The sequence below is a fragment of the Mus pahari genome, chromosome 16, assembly GCF_900095145.1.
Source record: "Mus pahari chromosome 16, PAHARI_EIJ_v1.1, whole genome shotgun sequence".
Classification (NCBI taxonomy): domain Eukaryota; kingdom Metazoa; phylum Chordata; class Mammalia; order Rodentia; family Muridae; genus Mus; species Mus pahari.
This window is the reverse complement of record NC_034605.1, coordinates 54,565,529-54,577,008: the sequence shown is the minus strand read 5'-3', so window position 1 is coordinate 54,577,008 and position 11,480 is coordinate 54,565,529. Positions and strand designations below refer to the sequence as shown.

The window sequence follows — 11,480 nt, the reverse complement described above, 5'->3', positions numbered from 1 at the left end:
ACCCTAGTGTCTTATGACACAGTTTCTACCAATGTGGTACTCTTCCAGTGGTGGATAAAACCTATTAGAGAATTATTCTGGCAATCTGCTATGGTTTCTTAATTGTTTTGATTTTTCTTTTTTTTTTTTTTTTTTTTTTTACATTTTTCTATTTATTTCATGTATGTGAGTAAACTGTAGCTTTCTTCAGGCACACCAGAAGAGGGCATCGGATCCCATTACAGATGGCTGTGAGCCACCATGTGGTTGCTGGGGATTGAACTCAGGACCTCTGGAAGAGCAATCAGTGCTCTTAACCGTTGAGCCATCTCTCCAGCCCCTGGATCATTCTTGCTTCTGCTTAGTTATATGATCATGGTGCTATATAATGCCTTTTGGGGCTCTATCTATCATCATTATTATTATTTTTTGGTTTGTACAAGTTCAAGTAAAAGGCAAGGCTCTGAGTATTCAGCTCGTTGGCAGAGGGCTTGCTTAGTGTGCTTGGGAGGCTGGGTGTCATCTCCCCCAACAAAACTATAAAAAATAAAAACCAAATGGGGGCTTAATAAGAAGACTTGGTCAGGGGATGTAAAGGCCAGTCCACCCTTTGGCCTTGAGGACCATCCCCAGGGTTATACCAGTGGGAGGGTGGGAGTCCTGAAGATTATAGATTACAGGAAAGGGCTAGGTGTGGTATAGGGGTGAATGTATATCAGGAGTGTTCCAGGAGTGGCTTGGGAACCATGGAATCTAAGAATAGAGGGAAGCCTTAGGTTTGGTCCCCAGGGTCTGTTTGAGTGACAGCTTGCTTGGGGATACCAGACCTGGAGGCCTCTGTGCTTGACCTTGTCTGGGTAGATTGGCATCATGAATCTTGGTGTCGGGAAGGGGTTTCTTTGCAGTGGCCTTTTCTGGAACCCAGCAGAACCTTTCTGGAACCCAGGGTTCTCCAGGAGCTCAGGGCTTATGTGAAGCCAGTATGGTCACCACTGTCACCCGCAGTCCTTCGGAGTGGGGGTACAGTGTTGAAAGCTGGCTGGCCTGGACTGTCCATTCACCCAGATGGGCCTGACATACTTTGCCAGACCTTCCTACTGGGGGACCCCATCCCTGCTTCCAGTCGTGTCCTCTGAGCTGGCCAGTAACCAAGAGAATCCTGCCAGAGAGAGAGAGAGAGAGAGAGAGACAGAGACAGAGACAGAGACAGAGACAGAGACAGAGACAGACAGACAGAGAAACTTTAAGCCACAGGAGGCTCAGGATGAAGCACCCATGGGTACCAGAACCTCTTGGGGCTGTTAGTAACAGGACTCTTCCATTGATGTTCCTGAGTTTCTGACAGAGCATCCCTCCTGGAATTACCTTCTTTTGTAAGAAACACAAAGTGCTCTTCAGCAGAGTCAATGAACTTTACACTGGATGCTTCTCCCTGGAAGAATGGCTCTTCAGGAGTGGCCCCAGAGGCCCCTGCAGCATAGACCTGGGATCCATTAGGAACATACTTTCCTGGGCTCCCCTCAGCTCTGTAGAACACAGGGTTTCACTGGGGCCCGGGGATCTGGTTTTCATTCACCCGTGGCAGTTCCTCTGTGTGAAAACCACTGCCCGAGGCTCTTGGGGTCTCCAGGAAGTAGCAGTGGCTAAGGATGCATATCTCAGATGGCTGAGTGGGTAGGGCTTCTGGGGGAAGGGCCTCTTACAGTGTCTATGGGTGTGTGCATTTAGAGCATATGTGTCTATATCTAGGCATGAGTACATGTGTGCATGTAGTGTGGTATATGTGTGTATATGTGTGTGTGTGTGTGTGTGTGTGTGTGTGTATAGGTTGATTGCTCCCTTTTAGTGGACTGTGGCATGTATCTGCTGGAGGATGCAAGGTAAAAATGTCACTAGCAGAGAGGTGACCAAGTTGTCTTCTGACTCCCAGACCGAACCCGAGGTGTGAGAGCCTGTGGGTGCTTACCTGACTGTCTGCTGACACTCACTCACACTCTCTAGTCAGGCATTCCTGAAGCTGGCGCTTCAGAAAATCCCACTCTGGCCATCAATGTCCAGCCCTAATTCTCTCTTGGGCTGCTCTACGTCCACACAGGGGTGACTGCCTTCTTCCTTACAGCTGCCTAGAATACTCCTATTTGGATAAACTGTCACTCACTCTGGTCACCAACTGGTCCTGGAGGCTGTCTCCCTGGCTTTGGTGTGATGCAGAGAATGTCCTTGACGCATCTTTGTGTCTGAGTGGGAAGCGGTCTCGGTCCTTTTCTGTTGTGTCAACTGGGTAATTTATGAAGAAGGGTGCTTTGTCCGGCTTACAGTTTGAAGTTAGGATGTCCAGGGGTGGGGTCTAGCATCCGTTGAGCATCTTTTGATGTTTGGGTATCGTGGCAAGGGCGTCACACAGTGAGACAGATCAAGCATGTGGAGCATAGGTCTCTTCCTCTTCTTTAAAGCTACTAATGTCATCACGGAGGCCAAATCCTCATGACCTCATCTAATTACCTTGCAAAAGCCCCACCTCCAAATACCGGGAATGCAGTAATATAGAGATTGAGTGTCACCCTCTTAATACTGGAACAATGGGTCTGCTGAATTTCAACACAAGGATCTGGGAGGTACTCTAACAGTAGCAGGATGTAGCAGGAACTTCCCAATGTCAGGCCAGTCCTCCTCCGACTGTGTTGGGAGGTCTCTGGGCCATCTCCATCCCTGGCCCTGGTGATGGGTCACTTCAGATCCCTGTCCACCTAGAAGAGGTAATGACACCTTGTTCATTCTTCACGTAGTTAATGACACCAAACTGTCAGCATCTCTGATTTGCCCTCTGCAGTTTTATGCTCTGGTTGGGGGCTGTGCAGGTTCCAGGAGACCTTATGAAAGGTGGCCCTGGCATTTTTCTGCCTGCTGCTTCTATGTCTTTTGGGTATTGCATAGAAAAACCTTTTCTGCTTTGATTTTTTTTTTTTTTTTTAAACCCACAAGTTCGAGTACTCTTGGTTTCGCCCTTCTCTATCCTCTGCTTAAAATGGTTGACTGTGTGCTAACGCTGGCATTTCTTAGCATGTGGTTCTAGTTCAGGGGATGCATTGGAAATGTTGTGCTAAAATGCCGGTTCTTTTTTAAAGCTTTTAAAAATGTTTGCTTGTTTGTGAACCACGGCATGCGTGTGGAAGTCAGAGGACAGCTTGTGAGGGTCGGTCCCAGGAATCAAACTCAGAATGTCATGGGGTTGGGGGGGGGGAAGCACCTTTACTCACTGAGTCATCTCCTTGGCCCTAAAATGTATCTATTTACGGACTTACTTATTTATTTAATGTATATGGGTACACTGTCACTGTCTTCAGACACACCAGAAGAGGGCATCATTACAGATGGTTGTGAGCCACCACGTGGTTGCTGGGAATTGAACTCAGGACCTTTGGAAGAGCAGTCAGTGCTCTTAACTGCTGAGCCATCTCTCCAGCTTCAAAATGCCATTTTCAATTATTTATTTATTTATTTTTAATATGAGGACTGGGTTATCTTTCACAGCCTATGATTGCCTGCCTCCCTCCACACACACTGATTCTCCTAGTTTGCGCTGGGGACACTCCGCTGCTCTGTTTCCTGGCTAGCTCTGAGAAAATAAGTCAGGGCAGGGCTGACACTGCCACCACCTTCCTGTTCCTGGTGGCGGTTGCCCTGCGCGGTTCACCTGGCAGATGTGCTGATGTGCCGCACGTTACAGTAGACAGCTCTCTTGGGCGGTACTGTTACGGAGTCTCGAGTGCATATGTTAGTGTGTGCATGTCTGACTCACTTGGGTTCTGCTCATTCCCCTTTCCAATTCTTATTTCAGACCCCGGTAATACCACAGGAACACAGCCAAGTTCTGAATACCGACATGTCTGACGGTGCTGATCCCTAGGTGAGTAACTAAATCTGCTGCCAAGGAAGATCCCTTGGGAGGTGGCCTTGTGAGTCAGCAGGCAGTTCTGGTCTATAGCTGGCCCCGTGGTTAGAGAACCTAGAAAAGCCTGTCCATGCAAACCTAGGCATTCCTGGCAGAGCTCTGTCTGGGTGAGGGAGGGACGGGGCATTGAAGGTTCCGTGTGGAGAATGGCTGCCAGCAAGAGGCTACTGGGTAAAGCCTATTGAGATGGTGAATTGCTCACTTTGCTGTTGTGATGTAATTCCCAACAACAGCAACTTAAGGAAGGAGGGAAGCGTCCATTCTGGCTCAGTTTAAGGACAAAGCCTGTCGGGGCAGGTGGGCAGCAGGAGCTTGAGGCCGCGGATCTGGTCGCCTCTGCAGTCCGGAAGCTGAGGGAAACAATGTTGCGCTTCAGCTGGCTGCCTTCTTATTCAGCCCGGAATCCCACCCCACGGGATAGAACAACCCATACTCAGGGCTGGTCTTCCAGCCTCAGTTGAACCTCTTTGGAAACACCCTCACAGACATACCCAACAGTGCGTGCTTCCGTATGACTCTAAATCCTGTCCCTTGACAATGAAGATTTACCATCAAAACACCCGAGTCAGCACCAACTTCCGATTTCCGGGCAAGACCGGAGGGAACTGGGGTTGAGTCCTGGCATGAGTTACCTACCCTTAATTGCTCCCCCTAAAAAATCCCCTGGGGGTTCTGTGTTCAGGAGCATGCACTGGGACTCCGAAGGTAGCCTGTCCCCCTCCCTAGAAAGCTTCCTTGCTTCTCTCCTGTGCTCCCAGCTACTGTGTGACCATGGAGTATTTAAGTCTGTGGAGGTGGCTGCTCAGGTAGGGGCTGGGCGGGTGACATGCCAGCCCTTCACGGTCACTCACTACACTAGTGTGTCAGGGCTGGTGAATAGGCTGTTGTACATGGGCCCTGTTGCAAGGGCTGTAGCTATGCCACCCCATCCCCCACCCCCCATCTCAGTAGCTCCAGGAAGTTATTGGTGCTCTTTTTCTCGAGAGCAAGGAGGAAACTCCATATGGTGAAGGCAACATCCCCAGCCATTTTCTCAGGGCTGTCTCCAGCTTTGTCTGTGACCTCCTCCCAACCACTGCGCGTCTCCTGACACTGCTTGTCTTTATTGGGCCAACCCCATCCCAGGCCCCCCCAAGTGCCTGCCACTTCCTGGCTGATCAAATCATAGATTCGGAGCAGCCAGTCGAACCCCACACCTTCCTCCGCAGCAGGGCTCTGACTGAAGGTTTATAGGAACATACCTGCGTTCCGTGGGCTTTCTCGATGTGGCTTTTGTCTCCCGTCATAATCTCAAGTGTCTGAGTCTTGTCTGGAAGCCCTATTCGTTGGATTGGCCGGCTGTTAGCACAGCACTCGGGCTGGTGGCTCGGAGGCTTGTCCAAGCATCGGCTTTCACATCACAGATACAGTCGCGCCCTTATCTGCTGTTGTACTGTGTGCGTGTTTCTTCCCTGAAATCAACAAGGAGAAAGAACACAGCACAGTGGAGCATTTGAGAACAGGACAGAGGGCTGGCTCACACTAGCACAGCTCTGTGCTGCTCAGCCCTATCGCTAACCATTCTCGCAATCTTAGTGTGTCTAATTTTTAGAAAGGAATTCGCCCTAGGTTTCTGTGTGCTTGAAAAAGCATGGAGCACCCTCCATGCTGTCTGTCACCTCACAGAGGTCTTGGAGGGCAGCTCCCCTCTGAGGATAAGGGGGGGCTGATGTAGTTTGCATATAAAAAGCTTCCTAGAAAGGAGATACTTAAGAATATTAAGCTGTATTTTGTAGGGTTTGCATCGAGGTGGAAACTAAAATAAATTTTCAGGATCTTTCCCAGCGTGAAGTGGCCCATGCGAGCAGCTTTGCCTTCAGTGGGTCCTCAGAGTGGGGACAAAGCAGGCATTGTCCTTACTGTTGCCCCTGGGGGCCCCCGTCTCTATGACGCCATGGTGGAAATCTAGCCAAGAATCCAAGAGTGGCCTCTGGGAGAAGCTGGTGTGTTCAGTCAGGGAAGGCTGCAGCCAGAAGGTTCTGGGAGGCCTGGCTAATGAGCATGGTTTGGGGGTGCTTGGGTGTCCCTAGGATCCCTCAGTATTCTGTTGGGAATTCTGAGCATACGACAGGGCAGATATCAGGATTAGGGACAGGCCTTGCTTGGTGACAAGTTACAAAGCTATACCTGCAGTTCTGTCCTTAGAGCCATGCTCTTGCCTGTGTATGTCGTAAGGGGACACACAGAGTATGGAAGGTAATGAGGTTTGAGTCTCACTGCACTTTTGAAGCTGCCCAAGCTTTAAAATTCTGTCTTTTCTCTGCTCCGGCCGGTTCCCCATAGTTCTGTAGCTTTCTTGTGTTTTGTTTGTTTTATTTTGTTTTTAATGCAGGGTCTCACTGTGTAGCCCTGGCTGTCCTAGAACTCACTATATAGACCAGGCTAGCCTTGAACTCACAGATCCACCTGCCTCTGCCTCTCAAGTGCTGGGATTAAAGATGTGAGCCACCCTGCTTGACTTCATCTTTCCTCGTTTGTTTTTAAGATGTGTTTGTTAATTATGTGTCTGTATTTGTATGTGAGTATGCTACGTGTACTCAGGTGCCCAGGGAGGTCAGGAGAGGGTATTGGATCCCCCTGGACCTGGGTTTACAGGTGGCTGCGGGCAGCCTGCTGTGGGTGCTGCGAACTGGAGTCCAGTTCTCTGCAAGAGCGAGAAGTATTCCTGACCTCTGATCCAGCTCTCTAACCTCAGCGCCAGCCATGACGCCTTACCAAGCCCATTGTGTGTGGGCTCTAGCACTGCCCAGGTGTGCCCAGCCCTGAGTGTACCTGGGACTCAAGCGTGCTACCCTCAAGTGTGCTCAACTGCCTCGGGACTGACAAGTTTTGTATAGGAGGGGAACCTTATTTTTAGTCAGTGTCTAAAATATAAGCTTTGAGCTGGGCTACTGTAGATTTAATTAAACGACAGTAAAATGGGAGATAAGTACTTCCATGTGTTTCATGGGAGGGTCTCTCTGGTCCTGTGAGGCTGTGACCTGGAATGAATAATGCCTTGGGCATCAGGGGTCTAGTAGGTGCAGAGCCAAAAGCTCCGAGACCCATTAATATACAGAACTCTCACCTCTAACATCAACCAGACACTAGGACCACAGGGTAGATCACCAGCAGGCATTGCAGGAGAAGTGTCCAAGATGGTGGGTCCTCCGGTGTCTCAGAAGTGATAGGAGAGGATGCAGTTTAGTGCTGTCCAGCCTCTTCAAGCACAGAGGGGCCAGCCCTGACCTGGGACGTGGCCAAGGCCACAGCAAAGTATCCTTTTATAGTGACTGGAAGTGTCCATGCCCTCAGCACACTTGGAGCCAGACATTGATATTAGCAGCCCCATATGGGACATAGTGCTCTCCTGGGCTTTGTACCCATACCACCCAGTTTCACAAACGAGTGCTATGCCTGGCCCAGGTGCAGGAGTGTGGCTGTTCAAAGCCAAAGGCTGCTTTGAAGATTCAGCACCCAGAAGGCTTTGCACAGTGCCCCTTTCTGAAGTGTATTGAGTGCATGTTAGAAGGGTGTGTTGGGCATATTTGTGTACCGGATTAAACGAGATAGATCATGTGACCTACTTACTCTGCTGCCCTGGCCATCCATGCCATCGGTGGTGTGTGTCATCTGCTGTGTGTGTCGAGCAGTGTGGCTCTGGAGTGCTATGGCTGCCTCGGGTTGGAGTTTGCACCCATCCCTCTGGGGTTGGGCAAGTGGCTAAGTACTATTATTACTGTTTGTAAGGATAGCTCCTAAGCAGCTTTCTGTAGGGAGCTGTGAGGATCACCATGGAGACCATTTTTCTCTTGAGGCACCAGCTGGGCCCTGTCTCAGTGAGACTCCCCCCCCCCCAAGGCCCAGCATTGTGCAGGCTTACTTTGTCTTTCTTTTCTATTGGGGTAAAGATGTAGTGTACATAGGCTGGTGAGATGGTTCAGTGGTTAAGAACACCGGCGCTCTTCCAGAGGTCCTGAGTTCAATTCTCAGCAACCACATGACGGCTCATAACCATCTATAATGGGATCGAATGCCCTGTCTGGCATGTAGGTGGCATGTAGGCATACATGCAGACAGAGCACTCCTACATTTAAAAAAAAATATACAGTGCACATGTTTGTAGCCAATCTTCCACATCATGGTTGTGTCCTGAATGCAGTGGTGGCTTGCTCGGCCTGCATGTCATGTTCATGTGAGCCCATGCCTTTATGGGAGGAGAGCCACCTCATAAATACCTGTCCCCCCACCCAATACCACGTGACTTGCTCTGAGTGGCCTGAGTGGAGGGGACCGAAGCCTGTGCAGCTGAGACCCAGCACGGCTCTAGGAAAAGACCTCAGGCACTCCCACATCTGGCCAGGCTATTAATATCCCACAAAGGGCCCCTTTCTCCCTGTGGACAGCCTGCGTGCGGGGATACTGTCATGCACGTGAGTGAGGCCCATGAAGCGAGCCTTGCGGTGAGCGGCTTTGTAGATGCACCCTTGAGATCCCAGCTACCAGCCTGGGCCTCACAGGTTTCTGCCAGCCATCCTGCAGTGTGTGGATGCTGGCTCCCAGAGGACAGGTGGGACGGTGGCCCCGCAGGTGGTCTGCTGCACAGGCTGGCCCTTCCCGGCTGTTTTCTAGTCACACAACTGAAGAAGAGTTTTCTGTATCAGGAAGGCCTAGGCAAAGAGCAAATGTTCAACTGCTGGGGGAAGACAGACCCCAGGTGGGATCGCTAAGGTCAAGTGGGAAGAGACAGTGTATGGGTGCATGGAGAGATCTGACGTCATATTTAAAAGGACGGGCCGTTAGGACATAGGCCATGTGTCTCATCTCTGTGGTCTTCCTATGCAGAGCTGGTCCCACAGGGATTACCCCCCCCCCTAGCTGAGCCCTTCTGAGTACCCTCTGAGCTGGACATATGGGTTGGGACTTGGACGAGAAGCTCACCCCAGATAAACTATGTCTGCCGTCTTCCTCCTCCCGATGTTGCCTCGTGTTTAGAAGTTGCAGCCATCAGGACCCTAGACAGTGCATGTTTTCCTGAACCAGAGGGACTGCTTGTTTGCAGATTACGCAGACCCCTGAGAACACTGTAGACTGATATCTTCTCTTCCTCTGAGAACCTGGGAGGCCTACGTGTGTTAATCACACAGGCGGGGTGGTGCAGGCAACGTATGGGAGGTACACCAGACTCCGAGACCCACACTCAGCCATTGTGTGTTTCTTTGCTCCCACGGCTTTCTGCAGATTGTATAACTCTCCTAGGGATGTCAGGTGCTGACCCTACCACCTTGTTAATGTGGTCTTGTGTGAATAGCTCTTGTGAGTGTGAGCAGATTAAAGGTCTTTTAATGGAGAGCTCATTTGGGCTTATCTGGGAGGACCCAAATGCAGCAACAGGCACCCTCTTAGGAGATGGAGAGAGAGACACACACAGAGAAAGAGACAGAGAGATGGGGGTGGGGGTGGGGGTGGGGCAGACAGGGGAGTCAAGACTCTGAGAAGAGAAGGCCCTGTAGGAATGAACTGGACTCTGGGGCAGTGGGCTGCCAGAATGGGTTTTATCCCAACCTGCCTGCCTGTGGTGCCTGATGTTCTGTGAGACATTGCTCTGAATGACTGGAGGATATTCTGATTTTTTTACCCCTGTGTGTGTGTGTGTGTGTGTGTGTGTGTGTGTTGCCCTCACCAGGACATGGTTTTGCCATACATTCTTGTGGTGGTCTGACTGAGGACTCAGGGTAGGTCAGAGCCTTTGCCTTTCACCTTGATGAAACAGGGTCTCATTTACTTGTTTGTTTGTTCTCTTTGTGTGTGCCAGACTCTGACCTATGATCTTCCTGGGGCTTCTCCTATATCTACCTCCCATCTTCTTGGAGGGGAATTGGGGTTACAGATAGATACTACTATATTTGGCTTTATTCTGGTTCTGGGGACTCAAACCCAGGTCCTCTTGCTGGCGCAGTGAGTGCTTTACCCACTGAGCCATCTCCCCAGCCCTCGATGGGAACCTAAAGACTAAGACAGAAGGCCTCCCCTTGGTGGTCCTTAATAGGAAGAAATGCCTGCAGGTTATCTGGAATCTAAGAGGTCTTCAGTTGTAGATTATAGATCGAAGGCTTCTTAGTCTCGGCCAGGTCAGGTCTGCTCTTGAAAGAACGTGGGGGGGCTGGTGAGATGGCTCAGTGGGTAAGAGCACCCGACTGCTCTTCCGAAGGTCCCGAGTTCAAATCCCAGCAACCACATGGTGGCTCATAACCATCTGGAACAAGATTTGACGCCCTCTTCTGGCGTGTCTGAAGACAGCTACAGTGTACTTACATATAATAAATAAATCTTTAAAACAAAACAAAACAAAACAAAAAACAAACAAAAAAAACTATAAAAAAAAACAAAAACAAAANAAAAAAAAAAAAAGAAAGAAAGAACGTGGGGTACTAAGAGCCCCATAAGCTAGGACCCTTTGTAGCCACCGCATCCAGGGAGAGCCTGGATATAATTTTTGGGGGTCTGTGAAGGCAGTAGGGTCTATGCACATCTGACTTTGGCCCAGTGGCATTGACATAGGGTTCTATCCTCTAGAGATATGGGAGAGTCAGTTCCTGTTGTTTTAAGCCTCTGGGCTTTAGTAATTGGTGAGAACAACCACAGGGAAACAGGAAGTCAGGATAAACAGCGCTGGGGCAGATACCCTCAGCTGCAGCAGAACTGCCATTCAGAGGCCTTGACCTCAGGGTGGGGCACTGCTGGGTCACAGGGTGTGTGGCTCTTGGCTTTGGTAGAACTTGCTGGCCTAGTTTTGGAAAGGATCTTAGTAGGGGAGCCCGCTCCCAGTTCCCTCCCTCTGCAGTGGCAAGTGTCTGCTGGAGATGGATGCTGTGATCACACCGCCTGTCCCTGAGCCCTGGTAAGCGGTTCCAGCCTGGCTGTACTCTTTGCTACCACTTCTGTTGGGTTGTCTGTTCCTCTTGCTCATCAGCAGGGGCCGAGTGTTCCAGATCTTTCTGCTTTAAAACACTGATTCCCAATTCTTAATTTTTTTTTTTTTTCATTTACTTTTTCTGTGTATGAAGGTGGGGAGCAGGGGGGTCCACGCCCCAAGGCACATTTGTGGAGCTCAGAGGACAGCTTGAGAGAGTCAGCTCTCTCCTACATGTGGACTCATTCTGGAGATGGAACTCCTGACACCTTGCCGGGCTGAGCCTCTAGCTGCTTCCCAACTCTGTCTGTTGCTGGCTGCTTTTAATAGAGTCTCATTTGTCAGCCAGATGAAACCTGTATGTGCGTACGTGCTCGGGTCTCTTTCTTTGCTCTTAAGGTTTGTGGTGTCCGTATTAAGATTCAGTGGCCGTGCTGGAGTTTTATTCTGTGAGTTTGAACTGCCTTGCATGGGTTAAGGGAAGGCTTTGGGAGTGACATAGAGCACATATGTGGGGGTGGGGGGTACAACCAAAAATTATTAAAAGAGCTTTTTATTTTATATATATATATATATATATATATATATATATATATATATATACATATATATATATGT

The 11,480-nt window shown here is 49.8% G+C and overlaps 1 protein-coding gene and 1 long non-coding RNA gene across 5 annotated transcripts in view; one reads left to right on the top strand and one right to left on the bottom strand.

Moving 5' to 3' along the window:
- The window catches only part of Sema4d (semaphorin 4D), a 111,362-nt gene that overhangs the window by 27,746 nt on the left and 72,136 nt on the right, over nucleotides 1-11,480 (top strand). For all 4 annotated transcript variants that reach the window (XR_003845368.1, XM_029547296.1, XM_029547294.1 and 1 more), the window contains exon 2: nucleotides 3,818-3,886. The gene's annotated coding sequence lies outside the window, so the exon portion shown is untranslated. The remainder of the gene's footprint in view (nucleotides 1-3,817; nucleotides 3,887-11,480) is intronic.
- Nucleotides 2,227-5,447, bottom strand: LOC115065606. The gene is made up of 3 exons (XR_003845369.1): nucleotides 5,173-5,447; nucleotides 4,134-4,281; nucleotides 2,227-2,726 (listed from the first exon to the last, which is right to left on the bottom strand). It is a non-coding gene; the product is annotated as an uncharacterized LOC115065606 (long non-coding RNA).